Here is a 9,073-nt window from a genome sequence, read left to right on the forward strand (position 1 = left end):
CTTCCCTAAGCGCCATCGCGGCAATGGTGTTGTTAAACATCGTGACCCAAGGCCAATTGATATTGCTATTGTTCTTGTCCACACCGTACCAAATAAGGTTGAAATCGCCCCCAAGATGATGGGGATGGCGCCGGCTTGCTTGGCCCCTACCAAAGCTTGGATTTCCCCCAAGAAATTAGCCGAATGGGAGTGATCTGCTGGGCCATACACGCATACAATCGCCCAAGTAGCCAAAGAAACTCGATGCTTAATCATTGCAGAAATGTAAAAAACGCCCAACTGAAGGAAATATGACCTAGAGGCAATAATAAAGTTGTTATTTTATATTTCCTTATTCATGATAAAGGTTTATTATTCATGCTAAAATTGTATTGATCAGAAACCTAAATACATGTGTGAACACATAGACAAATACCGTGTCCCTAGTGAGCCTCTACTAGACTAGCTCGTTGATCAAAGATGGTTAAGGTTTCCTAACCATAGACATGTGTTGTCATTTGATAACGGGATCACATCACTAGGAGAATGATGTGATGGACAAGACCCATCCGTTAGCTTAGCATAATGATCATTCAGTTTTATTGCTATTGCTTTCTTCATGTCAAATACATATTCCTTGGACTATGAGATTATGCAACTCCCGGATACCGGAGGAATGCCTTGTGTGCTATCAAACGTCACAACGTAACTGGGTGATTATAAAGATACTCTACAGGTATCTCCGAAGGTGTTTGTTGAGTTGGCATAGATCGAGATTAGGATTTGTCACTCTGAGTATTAGAGAGGTATCTCTGGGCCCTCTCGGTAATACACATCATAAGCTTGCAAGCAAATGACTAAGGAGTTAGTCACGAGGTGATGTATTATGGAACGAGTAAAGAGACTTGCCGGTAACGAGATTGAACTAGGTATGAAGATACCGACGATCGAGTCTCGGGCAAGTAACATACCGATGGACAAAGGGAATTACGTATGTTGTCAGAACGGTTTGACCGATAAAGATCTTGGTAGAATATGTAGTAGCCAATATGGGCGTCTAGGTTCCGCTATTGGTTATTGACCGGAGAGGTGTCTCGGTCATGTCTACATAGTTCTCGAACCCGTATGGTCCGCATGCTTAATGTTTGTTGACGATATAATATTATATGAGTTTTGTGATTTGGTGACCGAATGTTGTTTGGAGTCCCGGATGAGATCACGGACATGACGTGGAGTTTCGAAATGGTCGAGAGGTAAAGATTGATATATGGGATGATGGTATTCGGACACCGGAAGTGTTCCGGAGGGTATCAGGTACTTATTGGGTCACCGGAAAGGAGTTTCAGGAACCCCCGGCAAAGATATGGGCCTTATGGGCCAAGTGAGGGAACACACCAGCCCTGGTGCGCCCCTATAGGGGCCAGTCCTATGAGGAGGAGAAGGAAAGAGGGGAGGGCAAGGAAAGTGTGGATTAGGATTTCTACTTCCTTCCCTCTCCCCCCTCTTTCCTTCTCCCTCGGTTATATATGGCAGTGGGGGCGCGCGGCTTGGGAGGGACTCCAAGTAGGATTCCTCCTACTTGGGCGCCTCCCATGGCTGCTCCTCCCTCCCTCCCACCTATATATATGACGAGGGGGCGCCTATCACACACCAGACAATTGCCTAGCTGTGTGCGGCGCCCCCTCCACCGTTTACACCCTCGGTCATATTTTCGTAGTGCTTGGGCGAAGCCCTGCGGAGATCACTTCACCATCATCACCATGCCGTCGTGCTGACGGAACTCATCTACTACCTCGACGTCTTGCTGGATCAAGAAGGCGAGGGACATCACCGAGCTGAACGTAGAGGTGTCGTGCGTTCGGTACTTGATCGGTTGAAGCGTGAAGAAGTTTGACTACATCAACCGCGTTGTGAAACGCTTCCGCTTACGGTCTACGAGTGTACGTAGACACACTCTCCCCCTTGTTGCTATGCATCTCCATGGATAGATCATTGCGTGTGCATAGAATTTTTTTTATTTTCCATGAAACGTTTCCCAACAGTGGCATCATGAGCCAGGTTTATGCGCAGATGATATGCACGAGTAGAACACAAAGAGTTGTGGGCGGTGATAGTCACACTGCTTACCACCAACTTCTTATTTTTATTCGGTGGTATTCTGGGATGAAGCGGCCCAGACCAACCTTACATGTCCACGTACATGAGACCGGTTCCACCGACTGACATGCAACTAGTTTTGCATAAAGGTGGCTGGCGGGTGTCTGTTTCTCCTACCATTTAGTTGAATCGAATTTGACTACGGCCGGTCCTTGAAGAAGGTTAAAACAGCAAACTTGATGAAACACCATTGTAGTTTTGTGCGTAGGTAAGAATGGTTCTTGCTAGAAGCCCGTAGCAGCCATGTAAAACTTGCAACAACAAAGTAGAGGACGTCTAACTTTTTTTTGCAGGGCATGTTGTGATGTGATATGGTCAAGACATGATGTGATATACGTTATTGTATGAGATGATCATGTTTTATAAAAGTTATCGGCAACCGGCAGGAGCCTTATGGTTGTCTCTTTATTGTATGAAATGCAAACGCCATGTAATTTCTTCACTTCATCACTATGCGTTAGCGATAGTTGTAGAAGCAATAGTTGGCGAGACGACCACGATGCAATGATGGAGATCAAGGTGTCGAGACGGTGACGATGGAAATCATGACGATGCTTTGGAGATGGAGATCAAAAGCACAAGATGATGATGGCCATATCATGTCACATATTTTTATTACATATGATGTTTATCTTTTATGCATCTTTTTTTGCTTAGTACGGCGGTAGCATTATAAGATGATCCCTTCACTAAATATCAAGGTATAAGTGTTCTCCCTGAGTATGCACGGTTGCGACAGTTCGTCGTGTTGATACACCACGTGATGATCGGGTGTGATAGACTCTACGTTCACATACAATGGGTGCAAGACAATTTTGCACATGCGGAATACTCGGGTTAAACTTGACGAGCCTAGCATGTACAGACATGACCTCGGAACACTGGAGACCAAAAGGTCGAACGTGAATCATATAGTAGATATGATCAACATAGAGATGTTCACCATTGATGACTACCCCATCTCACGTGATGATCGGACATGGGTTAGTTGATTTGGATCACGTATCACTTAGATGACTTGAGGGATGTCTATTTAAGTGGGAGTTCTTAAGTAATTTGATTAATTGAACTTTAATTTATCATGAACTTAGTCCTGATAGTATTTGCAAATTATGTTGTAGATCAATATCTCACGTTGTAGCTCCCCAAGTTTTTGATATGTTCCTAGAGAAAACTAAGTTGAAAGATAGCAATGATGCGGACTGGGTCCGTGATCTGAGGATTATCCTCATTGCTGCACAGAAGAATTATGTCCTTGATGCACCGCTGGGTGACAGACCTATTGCAGGAGCAGATGCAGACGTTATGAACGTTTGGCAAGCTTGATATGATGACTACTTAATAGTTTAGTGGACCATGCTTTACGGCTTAGAACCGGGACTTCAAAAATGTTTTGAACGCCACGGAGCATATGAGATGTTCCAAGAGCTGAAATTGGTATTTCAGAATCATGCCCGTGTCGAGAGGTATGAGACCTCTGCCAAGTACTTTGCCTACAAGATGGAGGAGAATAGCTTAGCTAGTGAGCATGTGCTCAGAATGTCTGGGCACTACAATCGCTTGAATCAAGTGGGAGGTAATCTTCCAGATATGATAGTGATTGACAGAGTTCTGTAGTCACTATCACCAAGCTACTAGAACTTCGTGATGAACTATAATGTGCAAGGGATAACGGAAAAGATTCCCGAGCTCTTCGCGATACTGAAATCGGCAAAGGGAGAAATCAAGAAAGAGCATCAAGTGTTGATGGTTAACAAGACCACTAGTTTCAAGAAAAAGGGCAAAGGAAAAGAAAGGGAACTTCAAGAAGAATGACAAGCAAGTTTCCACTACCGTGAAGAAGCCCAAAGCTAGAGCTAAGCCTGAAACTAAGTGCTTCTACTGCAAAGGGATTGGTCACTGGAAGCGGAACTACCCCAAATACTTGGCAGATAAGAAGGATGGCAAAGTGAACAAAGGTATATTTGATATACATGTTATTGATGTGTACTTTACTAGTGTTCATAGTAACCCCAGGGTATTTCATACCGGTTCAGTTGCTAAGATTAGTAACTCAAAACAGGAGTTGCAAAATGAACAGAGACAAGTTAAGGGCGAGGTGATGATGTGTGTTGGAAGTGATTCCAAGGTTGATAAGATCACCATCGCACACTCCCTCTACCTTCGGGATTAGTGTTGGACCTAAATAAATGTTATTTTTTGTTTGCGTTGAGCATGAATATGATTGGATCATGTTTATTGTGATAGGCTATTCATTTAAGTCAGAGAATAATTGTTGTTCTGTTTACATGAATAAAACCTTCTATGGTCATTGATACGTCTCCAACGTATCTATAATTTTTTTATTATTCCATGCTATTATATTATCGTTCTTGGATGTTTTATAATAATTTTATAGTCATTTTATATCATTTTTGGTACCAACCTATTGACATAGTTCCAAGTGCCAGTTGTTGTTTTCTGCATGTTTTTACATCGTAGGAAATCAATACCAAACGGAGTCCAAATACAGCGAAACTTTTTGTGGATTTTTTTGGACCAGAAGACATCCAGTGGGCCGGAGAAGTGTCTGGGGGGTGCTCCGTGGGGAGCACAACCCACCAGGGCGCGCCCTGGTGGGTTGTGCCCACTCGGGTGCCCCCTGAACCGACTCTTTGCTCTATAAATACCCCAATATCCAGAAACCCTAGGGGAGTCGACGAAAATCAATTCCAGCCGCCGCAGAGTCCAGAACCACCAGACCCAATCTAGACACCATCACGGAGGGGTGCATCATGTCCACTTGTGCCTCTCCGATGATGCGTGAGTAGTTCTTTGTAGACCTACGGGTTTGTAGTTAGTAGCTAGATGGCTTCCTCTCCCTCGTTTGATTCTCAATACAATGGTCTCTAGGAGATCCATATGATGTAACTCTTTTCGCGGTGTGTTTGTTGGGATCCGATGAACTTTGAGTTTATGATCAGATCTATGTTTTTATCCATGAAAGTTATTTGAGTCTTCTTTGATCTCTTATATGCATGATTGCTTATAGCCTCGTATTTCTTCTCCGATATTTGGGTTTTGTTTGGCGAACTTGATCTATTTATCTTGCAATCGGAAGAGGTGCTTTGTAGTGGGTTCGATCTTACGGTGCTTGATCCCAGTGATAGAAGGGGAACCGACACGTATGTATGGTTTCTATTAAGGATAAAACGATGGGGTCTATTTCTACATAAATAGATCTTGTCTGCATCGTTTTTATTGCATTACTCTGTTTTTCCATGAACTTAATACACTAGATGCATGCTGGATAGCGGTCGATGTGTGGAGTAATATTTTTTGACTATGCGTGTGGAGTAATAGTAGTAGATGCAGGCAGGAGTCGGTCTACTAATCTTGGACGTGATGCCTATATAATGATCATTGCCTGGATATCGTCATGATTATTTGAAGTTCTATCAATTGCCCAACAGTAATTTGTTCACCCACCGTTTGCTATTTTTCTTGAGAGAAGCCACTAGTGAAACCTACGGCCCCCGGGTTTCTCATATTATTTGCCTTTGCGATCTATTTTCCTTTGCTTTTATTTTCATACCTATCAAACCAAAAATAGAAAAATACCTTGCTACACTTTATTTTATTTGGCGTTCGATCTATCAATATTTACCACTCTCACACGTACGTTTGCCAATTTCTCGCGCCGTTACCTGAATGGGATTGACAACCCCTTTTACACGTCGGGTTGTGATTATTTGTTATTTGTGTGCAGGTGTTGTTTACGTAGTGTTGCTTGGTTCTCCTACTGGTTCGATAACCTTGGTCTCATCACTGAGGGAAATACCTACCGTCGCTGTGTTGCATCATCCCTTCCTCTTTGGGGAAATACCGACGTAGTTCAAGCAGGCATCAGTCATACACCCAATGTAAATGGTTTATTGTATCTCGATCATAGTGATACACATATTCATAATATTGATGCCAAAAGATGCAAAGTTGTTAATAATAGTGAAACATATTTGTGGCACTGCCGTTTAGGTCATACTGGTGTAAAGCGCATGAAGAAACTCCATACAAATGGACTTTTGGAATCACTTGATTATGAATCATTTGATACTTGTGAACCATGCCTCATGGGCAAGATGACTAAAACTCCATTCTCCGGAACAATGGAGCGAGCCAATGACTTACTGGAAATAATACATACCGATGTATGCGGTCCGATGAGTGTTGAGGCACGCGGCGGGCATCGTTATTTTCTGACCTTCACAGATGATTTGAGCAGATATGGGTATATCTACTTAATAAAACACAAGTCTGAAACATTTGAAAAGTTCAAAGAATTTGAGAGTGAAGTGGAGAATCATCATAACAAGAAAATAAAGTTTCTATGATCTGATCGCGGAGGCGAATATTTGAGTTAAAAGTTTGGCCTTCATTTAAAACAATGTGGAATAGTTTCACAACTCACGCCACCTCGAACACCACATTGTAATGGTGTGTCTGAACATCATAACCGTACTTTATTAAATATGGTGCATTCTATGATGTCTCTTACCGATTTACCACTATCGTTTTGGGGTTATGCATTAGAGACAGCTGCATTCACGTTAAAGGGCACCATCTAAATCTGTTGAGACGACACCGTATGAACTGTGGTTTGGCAAGAAACCTAAGTTGTCGTTTCTTAAAGTTTGGGGATGCGATGCTTATGTCAAAAGGCTTCAGCTTGGTAAGCTTGAACGTAAATCGGAGAAGTGCGTCTTCATAGGGTACCCTAGGGAAACAACTGGGTACACCTTTGATACATACGTCTCCAACGTATCTCTAATTTTTTATTGTTCCATGCTATTATATTATCAATATTGGATGTTTTATAATCATTTTATAGTCATTTTATATCATTTTTTGGTACTAACCTATTGACACAGTGCCAAGTGCCAGTTGCTGTTTTCTGCATGTTTTTACATCGCAGGAAATTAATACCAAACGGAGTCCAAATGCAATGAAACATCACAGAGATCTTTATGGACCAGAAGACACCCAATGGGCCAAGGAAGCGCCTGGGGGTGCTCCGAGGGGAGCACAACCCACCAGGGCGCGCCAGGAGGCGCAGGCGCGCCCTGGTGGGTTGCGCCCACCTCGGGTGCCCCCCGGACCGCCTCTTTGCTCTATAAATACCCCAATATTCCAGAAACCCTAGGGGAGTCCACGAAAATCAATTCTAGCTGCCGCAAAGTCCAGAACCAACAGATCCAATCTAGACACCATCACGGAGGGGTTCACCACTCGCATTGGTGCCTCTCCGATGATGCGTCAGTAGTTCTTTGTAGACCTATGGGTCCGTAGTTAGTAGCTAGATGGCTTCCTCTCTCTCGTGGAGATCCATATGATGTAACTCTTTTTGCGGTGTGTTTGTTGGGATCGGATGAACTTTGAGTTTATGATCACATCTATCTTTTTATATCCATGAAAGTTATTTGAGTTTCTTTGATCTCTTATAGGCATGATTGCTTATAGCCTCGTATTTCTTATTCAATATTTGGGTTTTGTTTGGCCAACTCGATCTATTTATCTTGCAATGGGAAGAGGTGCTTTGTAGTGGGTTCGATCTTACGGTGCTTTATCCCAGTGACAGAAGGGGAACCGACACGTATGTATCGTTGCTACTAAGGATAAAACGATGGGGTCTATCTCTACATAGATAGATCTTGTCTACATCATGTCATCATTCTTATTGCATTACTCCGTTTCTCCATGAACTTAATACACTAGATGCATGCTGGATAGCGGTCGATGTGTGGAGTAATAGTAGTAGATGCAGGCAGGAGTCGGTCTACTAATCTTGGACGTGATGCCTATATACACTACAAAAAAAGACACATCTGTGACATTTTGGGCCGAACAATTTTTTTTTCTGTCATGCTTATGACACTTCTATGACGATAATTGTGACAAAACCTGGTATCATCATAGATGTGGTGGGCTCCTACTTTTATGACAAAAAATCATGACAGAAAATGGGCTTTTCGTCCTGGGCGGGCCGGAGACGCAGCTGCATGACATTCTTTGGGCCGTCCATGATGGAAAAAACCATGGTAGAAGCGAGGGCGAGGAAAATATCGGGGGAGTTCCCGATTACGGTGGGTGGTCAGGGGCCGAGCGATGCGCGTTTCTCTTGTACATACGCGCGTGTGCGCGAGGCGTTGGGCTCTAACTGAACTCGAGCGAGGCGTTGGGCTCTAACTGAACCCAAGCAATTACACTGCAGGCTACGCGTTACTGAACCCGAGCGATCGGTCGATCCCTTGCTGTTAACTGAACCCGAGTGATTCCTTCGCTATTGCTGCTAACTGAAGCCTATCGATGCTGCCTCTGGATGAACAGTGAGTGTTGTTGGCTGGGTTTGGATGAACAGTTCCCGGTGGGGGTTGGATGAACAGGAACCCGTGGTAGTAGAGGCCATTGCCGCTGGATGAACATGACCCCGATCGAGCCGGTTGGGGGTGGAAGTGTTCCATGACATTACCAAAATTATCATCACGGAAGTGTCCACTTCCATGACGATAAATCGCGCGTCATGGAAGTGCTTTCGTCAAGGGTGACCGACACGTGGCATCCACCGTAACGGGACGTCGTTAAGCTATCGGGTCCGGTTTTGGATCCGATAACCCGCTAACAGCCCGAACCAATGAGGATTTTCCACGTGTAAAATTCTCATTGGCTGGAGGAAACACGTGTTGGCTCACCGTTGGGACTGATGTCATCCATTCATTGGACAGGAGGCGCCTACGATACGTCGACACGTGGCACGGCCCAACAGAGGCCCATTCCGGTGAAAAGGCCAACCAGTTTGACTTGGTCAAAAGGTAATGGGCCGGCCCACGGAAAGCCTGTTAACGGCATGTTCGTATATAGCCCATTTACGGCCCGCTAACTCACGGCCCGTTACGGCCTATCC

Source organism: Aegilops tauschii, chromosome 4, assembly GCF_002575655.3.
Source record: "Aegilops tauschii subsp. strangulata cultivar AL8/78 chromosome 4, Aet v6.0, whole genome shotgun sequence".
NCBI lineage: Eukaryota > Viridiplantae > Streptophyta > Magnoliopsida > Poales > Poaceae > Aegilops > Aegilops tauschii.